The following is a 15,000-nucleotide window of genomic DNA, read 5'->3' on the forward strand; positions in this document are numbered from 1 at the left end:
ACCTGGCCTCCGCCCGCCGGGTAGACCTGGCCTCCGGGCCTCCGTCCGGCCGGGGCTGGAGACGCCGCCGCTTCCCCCCGGGAAGAACACTCCCTCCGGGGCTTAATTTTCCACAGTGGGAGGGGGGGGCGTCCCCGGGGCTGGCAGGCAGGCAGGCTGGGGAAGGGACCGAGTGGGGAGCGGAGGCCCGGTCTACCCGCCATAGAGGCCTATGGGGGTAGACCTGGCCTCCGCCCGCCGGAGGCCCGGTCTACCCGCATAGGCCTGAATGGCGGGTAGACCTGGCCTCCGCCCCCCGGAGGCCCGGTCTACCCGCATAGGCCTGAATGGCGGGTAGACCTGGCCTCCGCCCGCCGGGTAGACCTGGCCTCCGGGCCTCCGTCCGGCCGGGGCTGGAGACGCCGCCGCTTCCCCCCGGGAAGAACACTCCCTCCGGGGCTTAATTTTCCACAGTGGGGGGGGGCGTCCCCGGGGCTTAAGGATCCGCTTCCCCTGGCCGGGGCTCCCACCTCCCTTCCCGGGCTTAAGGCCCCGCCGGCAGGCAGGCTGGGGAAGGGACCGAGTGGGGAGCGGAGGCCCGGTCTACCCGCCATAGAGGCCTATGGGGGTAGACCTGGCCTCCGCCCGCCGGAGGCCCGGTCTACCCGCATAGGCCTGAATGGCGGGTAGACCTGGCCTCCGCCCGCCGGAGGCCCGGTCTACCCGCATAGGCCTGAATGGCGGGTAGACCTGGCCTCCGCCCGCCGGAGGCCCGGTCTACCCGCATAGGCCTGAATGGCGGGTAGACCTGGCCTCCGCCCGCCGGAGGCCCGGTCTACCCGCATAGGCCTGAATGGCGGGTAGACCTGGCCTCCGCCCGCCGGAGGCCCGGTCTACCCGCATAGGCCTGAATGGCGGGTAGACCTGGCCTCCGCCCGCCGGAGGCCCGGTCTACCCGCATAGGCCTGAATGGCGGGTAGACCTGGCCTCCGCCCGCCGGGTAGACCTGGCCTCCGGGCCTCCAGCCGGCCCGGCCTGGAGACCCCGCCGCTTCCCCCCGGGAAGAACACTCCCTCCGGGGCTTAATTTTCCACAGTGGGAGGGGGGGGCGTCCCCGGGGCTTAAGGATCCGCTTCCCCTGGCCGGGGCTCCCACCTCCCTTCCCGGGCTTAAGGCCCCGCCGGCAGGCAGGCTGGGGAAGGGACCGAGTGGGGAGCGGAGGCCCGGTCTACCCGCCATAGAGGCCTATGGGGGTAGACCTGGCCTCCGCCCGCCGGAGGCCCGGTCTACCCGCCTAGGCCTGAATGGCGGGTAGACCTGGCCTCCGCCCGCCGGAGGCCCGGTCTACCCGCATAGGCCTGAATGGCGGGTAGACCTGGCCTCCGCCCCCCGGAGGTCCGGTCTACCCGCATAGGCCTGAATGGCGGGTAGACCTGGCCTCCGCCCGCCGGGTAGACCTGGCCTCCGGGCCTCCGTCCGGCCGGGGCTGGAGACGCCGCCGCTTCCCCCCGGGAAGAACACTCCCTCCGGGGCGTAATTTTCCACAGTGGGAGGGGGGGCGTCCCCGGGGCTTAAGGATCCGCTTCCCCTGGCCGGGGCTCCCACCTCCCTTCCCGGGCTTAAGGCCCCGCCGGCAGGCAGGCTGGGGAAGGGACCGAGTGGGGAGCGGAGGCCCGGTCTACCCGCCATAGAGGCCTATGGGGGTAGACCTGGCCTCCGCCCGCCGGAGGCCCGGTCTACCCGCATAGGCCTGAATGGCGGGTAGACCGGGCCTCCGCCCGCCGGGTAGACCTGGCCTCCGCCAGCCGGGTAGACCTGGCCTCCGGGCCTCCGTCCGGCCGGGGCTGGAGACGCCGCCGCTTCCCCCCGGGTAGAACACTCCCTCCGGGGCTTAATTTTCCACAGCGGGAGGGGGGGGCGTCCCCGGGGCTTAAGGATCCGCTTCCCCTGGCCGGGGCTCCCACCTCCCTTCCCGGGCTTAAGGCCCCGTTGGCAGGCAGGCAGGCAGGCTGGGGAAGGGACCGAGTCGGGAGCGGAGGCCCGGTCTACCCGCCATAGAGGCCTATGGGGGTAGACCAGGCCTCCGCCCGCCGGAGGCCCGGTCTACCCGCATAGGCCTGAATGGCGGGTAGACCGGGCCTCCGCCCCCCGGAGGCCCGGTCTACCCGCATAGGCCTGAATGGCGGGTAGACCTGGCCTCCGCCCCCCGGAGGCCCGGTCTACCCGCATAGGCCTGAATGGCGGGTAGACCTGGCCTCCGCCCGCCGGAGGCCCGGTCTACCCGCATAGGCCTGAATGGCGGGTAGCCCTGGCCTCCGCCCGCCGGGTAGACCTGGCCTCCCGGCCTCCGTCCGGCCGGGGCTGGAGACGCCGCCGCTTCCCCCCGGGAAGAACACTCCCTCCGGGGCTTAATTTTCCACAGTGGGAGGGGGGGCGTCCCCGGGGCTTAAGGATCCGCTTCCCCTGGCCGGGACTCCCACCTCCCTTCCCGGGCTTAAGGCCCCGCCGGCAGGCAGGCAGGCAGGCTGGGGAAGGGACCGAGTCGGGAGCGGAGGCCCGGTCTACCCGCCATAGAGGCCTATGGGGGTAGACCTGGCCTCCGCCCGCCGGAGGCCCGGTCTACCCGCATAGGCCTGAATGGCGGGTAGACCTGGCCTCCGCCCCCCGGAGGCCCGGTCTACCCGCATAGGCCTGAATGGCGGGTAGACCTGGCCTCCGCCCGCCGGGTAGACCTGGCCTCCGGGCCTCCGTCCGGCCGGGGCTGGAGACGCCGCCGCTTCACCCCGGGAAGAACACTCCCTCCGGGGCTTAATTTTCCACAGTGGGAGGGGGGGCGTCCCCGGGGCTTAAGGATCCGCTTCCCCTGGCCGGGGCTCCCACCTCCCTTCCCGGGCTTAAGGCCCCGCCGGCAGGCAGGCAGGCAGGCTGGGGAAGGGACCGAGTGGGGAGCGGAGGCCCGGTCTACCCGCCATAGAGGCCTATGGGGGTAGACCTGGCCTCCGCCCGCCGGAGGCCCGGTCTACCCGCATAGGCCTGAATGGCGGGTAGACCTGGCCTCCGCCCGCCGGAGGCCCGGTCTACCCGCATAGGCCTGAATGGCGGGTAGACCGGGCCTCCGCCCGCCGGGTAGACCTGGCCTCCGGGCCTCCGTCCGGCCGGGGCTGGAGACGCCGCCGCTTCCCCCCGGGAAGAACACTCCCTCCGGGGCTTAATTTTCCACAGTGGGGGGGGGGCGTCCCCGGGGCTTAAGGATCCGCTTCCCCTGGCCGGGACTCCCACCTCCCTTCCCGGGCTTAAGGCCCCGCCGGCAGGCAGGCTGGCAGGCAGGCTGGGGAAGGGACCGAGTGGTGAGCGGAGGCCCGGTCTACCCGCCATAGAGGCCTATGGGGGTAGACCTGGCCTCCGCCCGCCGGAGGCCCGGTCTACCCACATAGGCCTGAATGGCGGGTAGACCGGGCCTCCGCCCGCCGGAGGCCCGGTCTACCCGCATAGGCCTGAATGGCGGGTAGACCTGGCCTCCGCCCGCCGGAGGCCCGGTCTACCCGCATAGGCCTGAATGGCGGGTAGACCTGGCCTCCGCCCGCCGGAGGCCCGGTCTACCCGCATAGGCCTGAATGGCGGGTAGACCTGGCCTCCGCCCGCCGGAGGCCCGGTCTACCCGCCTAGGCCTGAATGGCGGGTAGACCTGGCCTCCGTCCGCCGGAGGCCCGGTCTACCCGCATAGGCCTGAATGGCGGGTAGACCTGGCTTCCGCCCCCCGGAGGCCCGGTCTACCCGCATAGGCCTGTATGGCGAGTAGACCGGGCCTCCGCCTGCCGGGTAGACCTGGCCTCCGCCCGCCGGGTAGACCTGGCCTCCGGGCCTCCGGCCGGCCCGGCCTGGAGACGCCGCCGCTTCCCCCCGGGAAGAACACTCCCTCCGGGGCTTAATTTTCCACAGTGGGAGGGGGGGGGCGTCCCCGGGGCTTAAGGATCCGCTTCCCCTGGCCGGGGCTCCCAGCTCCCTTCCCGGGCTTAAGGCCCCGCCGGCAGGCAGGCAGGCAGGCTGGGGAAGGGACCGAGTGGGGAGCGGAGGCCCGGTCTACCCGCCATAGAGGCCTATGGGGGTAGACCTGGCCTCCGCCCGCCGGAGGCCCGGTCTACCCGCATAGGCCTGAATGGCGGGTAGACCTGGCCTCCGGGCCTCCGGCCGGCCCGGCCTGGAGACGCCGCCGCTTCCCCCCGGGAAGAACACTCCCTCCGGGGCTTAATTTTCCACAGTGGGAGGGGGGGGGCGTCCCCGGGGCTTAAGGATCCGCTTCCCCTGGCCGGGGCTCCCAGCTCCCTTCCCGGGCTTAAGGCCCCGCCGGCAGGCAGGCAGGCAGGCTGGGGAAGGGACCGAGTGGGGAGCGGAGGCCCGGTCTACCCGCCATAGAGGCCTATGGGGGTAGACCTGGCCTCCGCCCGCCGGAGGCCCGGTCTACCCGCATAGGCCTGAATGGCGGGTAGACCTGGCCTCCGGGCCTCCGGCCGGCCCGGCCTGGAGACCCCGCCGCTTCCCCCCGGGAAGAACACTCCCTCCGGGGCTTAATTTTCCACAGTGGGAGGGGGGGGGCGTCCCCGGGGCTTAAGGATCCGCTTCCCCTGGCCGGGGCTCCCACCTCCCTTCCCGGGCTTAAGGCCCCGCCGGCAGGCAGGCAGGCAGGCTGGGGAAGGGACCGAGTGGGGAGCGGAGGCCCGGTCTACCCGCCATAGAGGCCTATGGGGGTAGACCTGGCCTCCGCCCGCCGGAGGCCCGGTCTACCCGCATAGGCCTGAATGGCGGGTAGACCTGGCCTCCGCCCCCCGGAGGCCCGGTCTACCCGCATAGGCCTGAATGGCGGGTAGACCTGGCCTCCGCCCGCCGGGTAGACCTGGCCTCCGGGCCTCCGTCCGGCCGGGGCTGGAGACGCCGCCGCTTCCCCCCGGGAAGAACACTCCCTCCGGGGCTTAATTTTCCACAGTGGGGGGGGGGGCGTCCCCGGGGCTTAAGGATCCGCTTCCCCTGGCCGGGGCTCCCACCTCCCTTCCCGGGCTTAAGGCCCCGCCGGCAGGCAGGCTGGGGAAGGGACCGAGTGGGGAGCGGAGGCCCGGTCTACCCGCCATAGAGGCCTATGGGGGTAGACCTGGCCTCCGCCCGCCGGAGGCCCGGTCTACCCGCATAGGCCTGAATGGCGGGTAGACCTGGCCTCCGCCCGCCGGAGGCACGGTCTACCCGCATAGGCCTGAATGGCGGGTAGACCTGGCCTCCGCCCGCCGGAGGCCCGGTCTACCCGCATAGGCCTGAATGGCGGGTAGACCTGGCCTCCGCCCGCCGGAGGCCCGGTCTACCCGCATAGGCCTGAATGGCGGGTAGACCTGGCCTCCGCCCGCCGGAGGCCCGGTCTACCCGCATAGGCCTGAATGGCGGGTAGACCTGGCCTCCGCCCGCCGGGTAGACCTGGCCTCCGGGCCTCCAGCCGGCCCGGCCTGGAGACCCCGCCGCTTCCCCCCGGGAAGAACACTCCCTCCGGGGCTTAATTTTCCACAGTGGGAGGGGGGGGCGTCCCCGGGGCTTAAGGATCCGCTTCCCCTGGCCGGGGCTCCCACCTCCCTTCCCGGGCTTAAGGCCCCGCCGGAAGGCAGGCTGGGGAAGGGACCGAGTGGGGAGCGGAGGCCCGGTCTACCCGCCATAGAGGCCTATGGGGGTAGACCTGGCCTCCGCCCGCCGGAGGCCCGGTCTACCCACATAGGCCTGAATGGCGGGTAGACCGGGCCTCCGCCCGCCGGAGGCCCGGTCTACCCGCATAGGCCTGAATGGCGGGTAGACCTGGCCTCCGCCCGCCGGAGGCCCGGTCTACCCGCATAGGCCTGAATGGCGGGTAGACCTGGCCTCCGCCCGCCGGAGGCCCGGTCTACCCGCATAGGCCTGAATGGCGGGTAGACCTGGCCTCCGCCCGCCGGAGGCCCGGTCTACCCGCCTAGGCCTGAATGGCGGGTAGACCTGGCCTCCGTCCGCCGGAGGCCCGGTCTACCCGCATAGGCCTGAATGGCGGGTAGACCTGGCTTCCGCCCCCCGGAGGCCCGGTCTACCCGCATAGGCCTGTATGGCGAGTAGACCGGGCCTCCGCCTGCCGGGTAGACCTGGCCTCCGCCCGCCGGGTAGACCTGGCCTCCGGGCCTCCGGCCGGCCCGGCCTGGAGACGCCGCCGCTTCCCCCCGGGAAGAACACTCCCTCCGGGGCTTAATTTTCCACAGTGGGAGGGGGGGGGCGTCCCCGGGGCTTAAGGATCCGCTTCCCCTGGCCGGGGCTCCCAGCTCCCTTCCCGGGCTTAAGGCCCCGCCGGCAGGCAGGCAGGCAGGCTGGGGAAGGGACCGAGTGGGGAGCGGAGGCCCGGTCTACCCGCCATAGAGGCCTATGGGGGTAGACCTGGCCTCCGCCCGCCGGAGGCCCGGTCTACCCGCATAGGCCTGAATGGCGGGTAGACCTGGCCTCCGGGCCTCCGGCCGGCCCGGCCTGGAGACCCCGCCGCTTCCCCCCGGGAAGAACACTCCCTCCGGGGCTTAATTTTCCACAGTGGGAGGGGGGGGGCGTCCCCGGGGCTTAAGGATCCGCTTCCCCTGGCCGGGGCTCCCACCTCCCTTCCCGGGCTTAAGGCCCCGCCGGCAGGCAGGCAGGCAGGCTGGGGAAGGGACCGAGTGGGGAGCGGAGGCCCGGTCTACCCGCCATAGAGGCCTATGGGGGTAGACCTGGCCTCCGCCCGCCGGAGGCCCGGTCTACCCGCATAGGCCTGAATGGCGGGTAGACCTGGCCTCCGCCCCCCGGAGGCCCGGTCTACCCGCATAGGCCTGAATGGCGGGTAGACCTGGCCTCCGCCCGCCGGGTAGACCTGGCCTCCGGGCCTCCGTCCGGCCGGGGCTGGAGACGCCGCCGCTTCCCCCCGGGAAGAACACTCCCTCCGGGGCTTAATTTTCCACAGTGGGGGGGGGGGGGCGTCCCCGGGGCTTAAGGATCCGCTTCCCCTGGCCGGGGCTCCCACCTCCCTTCCCGGGCTTAAGGCCCCGCCGGCAGGCAGGCTGGGGAAGGGACCGAGTGGGGAGCGGAGGCCCGGTCTACCCGCCATAGAGGCCTATGGGGGTAGACCTGGCCTCCGCCCGCCGGAGGCCCGGTCTACCCGCATAGGCCTGAATGGCGGGTAGACCTGGCCTCCGCCCGCCGGAGGCCCGGTCTACCCGCATAGGCCTGAATGGCGGGTAGACCTGGCCTCCGCCCGCCGGAGGCCCGGTCTACCCGCATAGGCCTGAATGGCGGGTAGACCTGGCCTCCGCCCGCCGGAGGCCCGGTCTACCCGCATAGGCCTGAATGGCGGGTAGACCTGGCCTCCGCCCGCCGGAGGCCCGGTCTACCCGCATAGGCCTGAATGGCAGGTAGACCTGGCCTCCGCCCGCCGGGTAGACCTGGCCTCCGGGCCTCCAGCCGGCCCGGCCTGGAGACCCCGCCGCTTCCCCCCGGGAAGAACACTCCCTCCGGGGCTTAATTTTCCACAGTGGGAGGGGGGGGCGTCCCCGGGGCTTAAGGATCCGCTTCCCCTGGCCGGGGCTCCCACCTCCCTTCCCGGGCTTAAGGCCCCGCCGGCAGGCAGGCTGGGGAAGGGACCGAGTGGGGAGCGGAGGCCCGGTCTACCCGCCATAGAGGCCTATGGGGGTAGACCTGGCCTCCGCCCGCCGGAGGCCCGGTCTACCCGCCTAGGCCTGAATGGCGGGTAGACCTGGCCTCCGCCCGCCGGAGGCCCGGTCTACCCGCATAGGCCTGAATGGCGGGTAGACCTGGCCTCCGCCCCCCGGAGGTCCGGTCTACCCGCATAGGCCTGAATGGCGGGTAGACCTGGCCTCCGCCCGCCGGGTAGACCTGGCCTCCGGGCCTCCGTCCGGCCGGGGCTGGAGACGCCGCCGCTTCCCCCCGGGAAGAACACTCCCTCCGGGGCGTAATTTTCCACAGTGGGAGGGGGGGCGTCCCCGGGGCTTAAGGATCCGCTTCCCCTGGCCGGGGCTCCCACCTCCCTTCCCGGGCTTAAGGCCCCGCCGGCAGGCAGGCTGGGGAAGGGACCGAGTGGGGAGCGGAGGCCCGGTCTACCCGCCATAGAGGCCTATGGGGGTAGACCTGGCCTCCGCCCGCCGGAGGCCCGGTCTACCCGCAAAAGGCCTGAATGGCGGGTAGACCGGGCCTCCGCCCGCCGGGTAGACCTGGCCTCCGCCAGCCGGGTAGACCTGGCCTCCGGGCCTCCGTCCGGCCGGGGCTGGAGACGCCGCCGCTTCCCCCCGGGTAGAACACTCCCTCCGGGGCTTAATTTTCCACAGCGGGAGGGGGGGGCGTCCCCGGGGCTTAAGGATCCGCTTCCCCTGGCCGGGGCTCCCACCTCCCTTCCCGGGCTTAAGGCCCCGTTGGCAGGCAGGCAGGCAGGCTGGGGAAGGGACCGAGTCGGGAGCGGAGGCCCGGTCTACCCGCCATAGAGGCCTATGGGGGTAGACCAGGCCTCCGCCCGCCGGAGGCCCGGTCTACCCGCATAGGCCTGAATGGCGGGTAGACCGGGCCTCCGCCCCCCGGAGGCCCGGTCTACCCGCATAGGCCTGAATGGCGGGTAGACCTGGCCTCCGCCCCCCGGAGGCCCGGTCTACCCGCATAGGCCTGAATGGCGGGTAGACCTGGCCTCCGCCCGCCGGAGGCCCGGTCTACCCGCATAGGCCTGAATGGCGGGTAGCCCTGGCCTCCGCCCGCCGGGTAGACCTGGCCTCCCGGCCTCCGTCCGGCCGGGGCTGGAGACGCCGCCGCTTCCCCCCGGGAAGAACACTCCCTCCGGGGCTTAATTTTCCACAGTGGGAGGGGGGGCGTCCCCGGGGCTTAAGGATCCGCTTCCCCTGGCCGGGACTCCCACCTCCCTTCCCGGGCTTAAGGCCCCGCCGGCAGGCAGGCAGGCAGGCTGGGGAAGGGACCGAGTCGGGAGCGGAGGCCCGGTCTACCCGCCATAGAGGCCTATGGGGGTAGACCTGGCCTCCGCCCGCCGGAGGCCCGGTCTACCCGCATAGGCCTGAATGGCGGGTAGACCTGGCCTCCGCCCCCCGGAGGCCCGGTCTACCCGCATAGGCCTGAATGGCGGGTAGACCTGGCCTCCGCCCGCCGGGTAGACCTGGCCTCCGGGCCTCCGTCCGGCCGGGGCTGGAGACGCCGCCGCTTCACCCCGGGAAGAACACTCCCTCCGGGGCTTAATTTTCCACAGTGGGAGGGGGGGCGTCCCCGGGGCTTAAGGATCCGCTTCCCCTGGCCGGGGCTCCCACCTCCCTTCCCGGGCTTAAGGCCCCGCCGGCAGGCAGGCAGGCAGGCTGGGGAAGGGACCGAGTGGGGAGCGGAGGCCCGGTCTACCCGCCATAGAGGCCTATGGGGGTAGACCTGGCCTCCGCCCGCCGGAGGCCCGGTCTACCCGCATAGGCCTGAATGGCGGGTAGACCTGGCCTCCGCCCGCCGGAGGCCCGGTCTACCCGCATAGGCCTGAATGGCGGGTAGACCGGGCCTCCGCCCGCCGGGTAGACCTGGCCTCCGGGCCTCCGTCCGGCCGGGGCTGGAGACGCCGCCGCTTCCCCCCGGGAAGAACACTCCCTCCGGGGCTTAATTTTCCACAGTGGGGGGGGGGCGTCCCCGGGGCTTAAGGATCCGCTTCCCCTGGCCGGGACTCCCACCTCCCTTCCCGGGCTTAACGCCCCGCCGGCAGGCAGGCTGGCAGGCAGGCTGGGGAAGGGACCGAGTCGGGAGCGGAGGCCCGGTCTACCCGCCATAGAGGCCTATGGGGGTAGACCAGGCCTCCGCCCGCCGGAGGCCCGGTCTACCCGCATAGGCCTGAATGGCGAGTAGACCGGGCCTCCGCCCGCCGGAGGCCCGGTCTACCCGCATAGGCCTGAATGGCGGGTAGACCGGGCCTCCGCCCGCCGGAGGCCCGGTCTACCCGCATAGGCCTGAATGGCGGGTAGACCGGGCCTCCGCCCGCCGGGTAGACCTGGCCTCCGCCCGCCGGGTAGACCTGGCCTCCGGGCCTCCGGCCGGCCCGGCCTGAAGACCCCGCCGCTTCCCCCCGGGAAGAACACTCCCTCCGGGGCTTAATTTTCCACAGTGGGAGGGGGGGGCGTCCCCGGTGCTTAAGGATCCGCTTCCCCTGGCCGGGGCTCCCACCTCCCTTCCCGGGCTTAAGGCCCCGTTGGCAGGCAGGCAGGCAGGCTGGGGAAGGGACCGAGTCGGGAGCGGAGGCCCGGTCTACCCGCCATAGAGGCCTATGGGGGTAGACCAGGCCTCCGCCCGCCGGAGGCCCGGTCTACCCGCATAGGCCTGAATGGCGGGTAGACCGGGCCTCCGCCCGCCGGAGGCCCGGTCTACCCGCATAGGCCTGAATGGCGGGTAGACCTGGCCTCCGCCCGCCGGAGGCCCGGTCTACCCGCATAGGCCTGAATGGCGGGTAGCCCTGGCCTCCGCCCGCCGGGTAGACCTGGCCTCCCGGCCTCCGTCCGGCCGGGGCTGGAGACGCCGCCGCTTCCCCCCGGGAAGAACACTCCCTCCGGGGCTTAATTTTCCACAGTGGGAGGGGGGGCGTCCCCGGGGCTTAAGGATCCGCTTCCCCTGGCCGGGACTCCCACCTCCCTTCCCGGGCTTAAGGCCCCGCCGGCAGGCAGGCAGGCAGGCTGGGGAAGGGACCGAGTCGGGAGCGGAGGCCCGGTCTACCCGCCATAGAGGCCTATGGGGGTAGACCTGGCCTCCGCCCGCCGGAGGCCCGGTCTACCCGCATAGGCCTGAATGGCGGGTAGACCTGGCCTCCGCCCCCCGGAGGCCCGGTCTACCCGCATAGGCCTGAATGGCGGGTAGACCTGGCCTCCGCCCGCCGGGTAGACCTGGCCTCCGGGCCTCCGTCCGGCCGGGGCTGGAGACGCCGCCGCTTCACCCCGGGAAGAACACTCCCTCCGGGGCTTAATTTTCCACAGTGGGAGGGGGGGCGTCCCCGGGGCTTAAGGATCCGCTTCCCCTGGCCGGGGCTCCCACCTCCCTTCCCGGGCTTAAGGCCCCGCTGGCAGGCAGGCAGGCAGGCAGGCAGGCAGGCTGGGGAAGGGACCGAGTGGGGAGCGGAGGCCCGGTCTACCCGCCATAGAGGCCTATGGGGGTAGACCTGGCCTCCGCCCGCCGGAGGCCCGGTCTACCCGCATAGGCCTGAATGGCGGGTAGACCGGGCCTCCGCCCCCCGGAGGCCCGGTCTACCCGCATAGGCCTGAATGGCGGGTAGACCTGGCCTCCGCCCGCCGGAGGCCCGGTCTACCCGCATAGGCCTGAATGGCGGGTAGACCTGGCCTCCGCCCCCCGGAGGCCCGGTCTACCCGCATAGGCCTGAATGGCGGGTAGACCTGGCCTCCGCCCGCCGGAGGCCCGGTCTACCCGCATAGGCCTGCATGGGGGTAGACCTGGCCTCCGCCCGCCGGGTAGACCGGGCCTCCGGGCCTCCGTCCGGCCGGGGCTGGAGACGCCGCCGCTTCCCCCCGGGAAGAACACTCCCTCCGGGGCTTAATTTTCCACAGTGGGAGGGGGGGCGTCCCCGGGGCTTAAGGATCCGCTTCCCCTGGCCGGGGCTCCCACCTCCCTTCCCGGGCTTAAGGCCCCGCTGGCAGGCAGGCAGGCAGGCAGGCAGGCAGGCTGGGGAAGGGACCGAGTCGGGAGCGGAGGCCCGGTCTACCCGCCATAGAGGCCTATGGGGGTAGACCTGGCCTCCGCCCGCCGGAGGCCCGGTCTACCCGCATAGGCCTGAATGGCGGGTAGACCGGGCCTCCGCCCCCCGGAGGCCCGGTCTACCCGCATAGGCCTGAATGGCGGGTAGACCTGGCCTCCGCCCCCCGGAGGCCCGGTCTACCCGCATAGGCCTGAATGGCGGGTAGACCTGGCCTCCGCCCGCCGGGTAGACCTGGCCTCCGGGCCTCCGTCCGGCCGGGGCTGGAGACGCCGCCGCTTCCCCCCGGGAAGAACACTCCCTCCGGGGCTTAATTTTCCACAGTGGGTGGGGGGGGCGTCCCCGGGGCTTAAGGATCCGCTTCCCCTGGCCGGGGCTCCCAGCTCCCTTCCCGGGCTTAAGGCCCCGCCGGCAGGCAGGCAGGCAGGCTGGGGAAGGGACCGAGTCGGGAGCGGAGGCCCGGTCTACCCGCCATAGAGGCCTATGGGGGTAGACCTGGCCTCCGCCCGCCGGAGGCCCGGTCTACCCGCATAGGCCTGAATGGCGGGTAGACCTGGCCTCCGCCAGCCGGAGGCCCGGTCTACCCGCATAGGCCTGAATGGCGGGTAGACCTGGCCTCCGCCCCCCGGAGGCCCGGTCTACCCGCATAGGCCTGAATGGCGGGTAGACCTGGCCTCCGCCCCCCGGAGGCCCGGTCTACCCGCATAGGCCTGAATGGCGGGTAGACCTGGCCTCCGCCCCCCGGAGGCCCGGTCTACCCGCATAGGCCTGAATGGCGGGTAGACCTGGCCTCCGCCCGCCGGGTAGACCTGGCCTCCGGGCCTCCGGCCGGCCCGGCCTGGAGACCCCGCCGCTTCCCCCCGGGAAGAACACTCCCTCCGGGGCTTAATTTTCCACAGTGGGAGGGGGGGGGCGTCCCCGGGGCTTAAGGATCCGCTTCCCCTGGCCGGGGCTCCCACCTCCCTTCCCGGGCTTAAGGCCCCGCCGGCAGGCAGGCTGGGGAAGGGACCGAGTGGGGAGCGGAGGCCCGGTCTACCCGCCATAGAGGCCTATGGGGGTAGACCTGGCCTCCGCCCGCCGGAGGCCCGGTCTACCCGCATAGGCCTGAATGGCGGGTAGACCGGGCCTCCGCCCGCCGGGTAGACCTGGCCTCCGGGCCTCCGGCCGGCCGGGCCTGGAGACGCCGCCGCTTCCCCCCCGGGAGGACACCCGCCCCCGGGCTTAATTTTCCAGTCGGGGGGGGGGGGGTGTTGGCGCACCCCGGGGCTTAAGGCTCCCCTTCCCCGAGCCGAGCCACCCCCCCCTTCCCGGGCTTAATGCTCGGCTCACCCCGTGGAGGTAGGCCTCTGGTGGAGGGAAGCGGGCAGGCGGGCAGGCCAGGGGCTGACGAAAGCTCCACCAACCTCTTCCTGCTGCTGCTGCTACTGCCAGCCTGCCTGGCTGAACTGTTTCCAGCCAGGGTGACATCACAGTAGGGCAGGCAGGGCACCTGGCTGCTGCTGCTGCTGCCAGCCTGCCTACCTGGCTGAACTGTTTCCAGCCAGGGTGACATCACAGTAGGGCAGGCAGGACCCATGGCTGCTGCTGCCAGAAGCCAGCCCTGCCTGCCTGGCTGAACTGTTTCCAGCCAGGGTGACATCACAGTAGGGCAGGCAGGACCATTGGCTGCTGCTGCTGGAAGCAGTGGTGCCTGCCTGCCTGCCCGCCTGAACTGTTTCCACCCAGGGCGATCTCACACGACAGCAGGCCGGGCAGAGTCCGGAACGGCGGCCCGGTCTACCCGCCCTAGCCGGCAAGGGAGGTAGACCTGGCCTCCGCCCCTCGGAGGCCCGGTCTACCCGCCCCAGAAGGCTAGGGAGGTAGACCGGGCCTCCGGAGGCCACCGGCTGCTATGGAGGTAGACCGGGCCTCCGGCCGTCGGAGGCCCGGTCTACCCGCCCCGGAAGGCTAGGGAGGGAGACCGGGCCTCCGGAGGCCACCGGCTGCTATGGAGGTAGACCGGGCCTCCGGCCGTCGGAGGCCCGGTCTACCCGCCCCAGAAGGCTAGGGAGGGAGACCGGGCCTCCGGAGGCCACCGGCTGCTATGGAGGTAGACCGGGCCTCCGGCCGTCGGAGGCCCGGTCTACCCGCCCCGGAAGGCTAGGGAGGTAGACCGGGCCTCCGGAGGCCACCGGCTGCTATGGAGGTAGACCGGGCCTCCGGCCGTCGGAGGCCCGGTCTACCCGCCCCGGAAGCCCCGCGGAGGTAGACCGGGCCTCCGGAGGCCACCGGCTGCTATGGAGGTAGACCGGGCCTCCGGCCGTCGGAGGCCCGGTCTACCCGCCCCGGAAGGCTAGGGAGGTAGACCGGGCCTCCGGAGGCCACCGGCTGCTATGGAGGTAGACCGGGCCTCCGGCCGTCGGAGGCCCGGTCTACCCGCCCCGGAAGCCCCGCGGAGGTAGACCGGGCCTCCGGAGGCCACCGGCTGCTATGGAGGTAGACCGGGCCTCCGGCCGTCGGAGGCCCGGTCTACCCGCCCCGGAAGGCTAGGGAGGTAGACCGGGCCTCCGGCCGTCGGAGGCCCGGTCTACCCGCCCCGGAAGCCCCCGCGGAGGTAGACCGGGCCTCCGCCCGCCGCTCGAGCGGCAGAGTGCGGGGCGGAGGCCCGGTCTACCCGCGCGGGAGCCAGCGGGTAGACCGCCCCTCCTCCTCCGGGGCTCGGAAGTCCGGAAGGGGAGCAGACCGAGCGGTGCGCCGGGCTTTCGGTTCCAGAGACCCGGCCACATTTCCCGGTCGCCCCCGGTCCCGGTACGGATCCCCGGGCCGCCCCCTCCGGCTCGGGTGTCCGCGCGGAGATTTACGGCGACAGGCTTTTCAGGACCCTCGGACAACCGGACCGGCCTCACCGACTTTCGCGCCCGCCCGGGAAGACCCCCGAGGCGGCCACGGAGGGCGCGGCCGACCCCCGGTCCGCTCCGAGCAGCGGCGGGCGGCCCCCCGAGTCCCCCGCGGGTGGGGACGAAGGGGTGGGGAGTGTGCCCGGCGTCGGGTGGCCCCGCGCCCCGGGTCCCGGAAAAGTTCCGAGCGGCCCCCTCGCCCGGCGCTACGCCATCAAGGCCGGGAGAGGGGTGGGGACGTCCCCCCGGGGACGACCCCGCGCTCGGCGGCGGTGGGCGCGGGCCCGCCGCCGGGTCGACCGCGGGCTGAGATCGAGACTGGCTCTCTGCCGCCGGGGCTCGGAAGTCTGGAAGGGGAGCAGACCGAGCGGTCGGCCGGGCTTTCGGTTCCAGAGCCCC

This window comes from Hemicordylus capensis, chromosome 2, assembly GCF_027244095.1.
Source record: "Hemicordylus capensis ecotype Gifberg chromosome 2, rHemCap1.1.pri, whole genome shotgun sequence".
NCBI lineage: Eukaryota > Metazoa > Chordata > Lepidosauria > Squamata > Cordylidae > Hemicordylus > Hemicordylus capensis.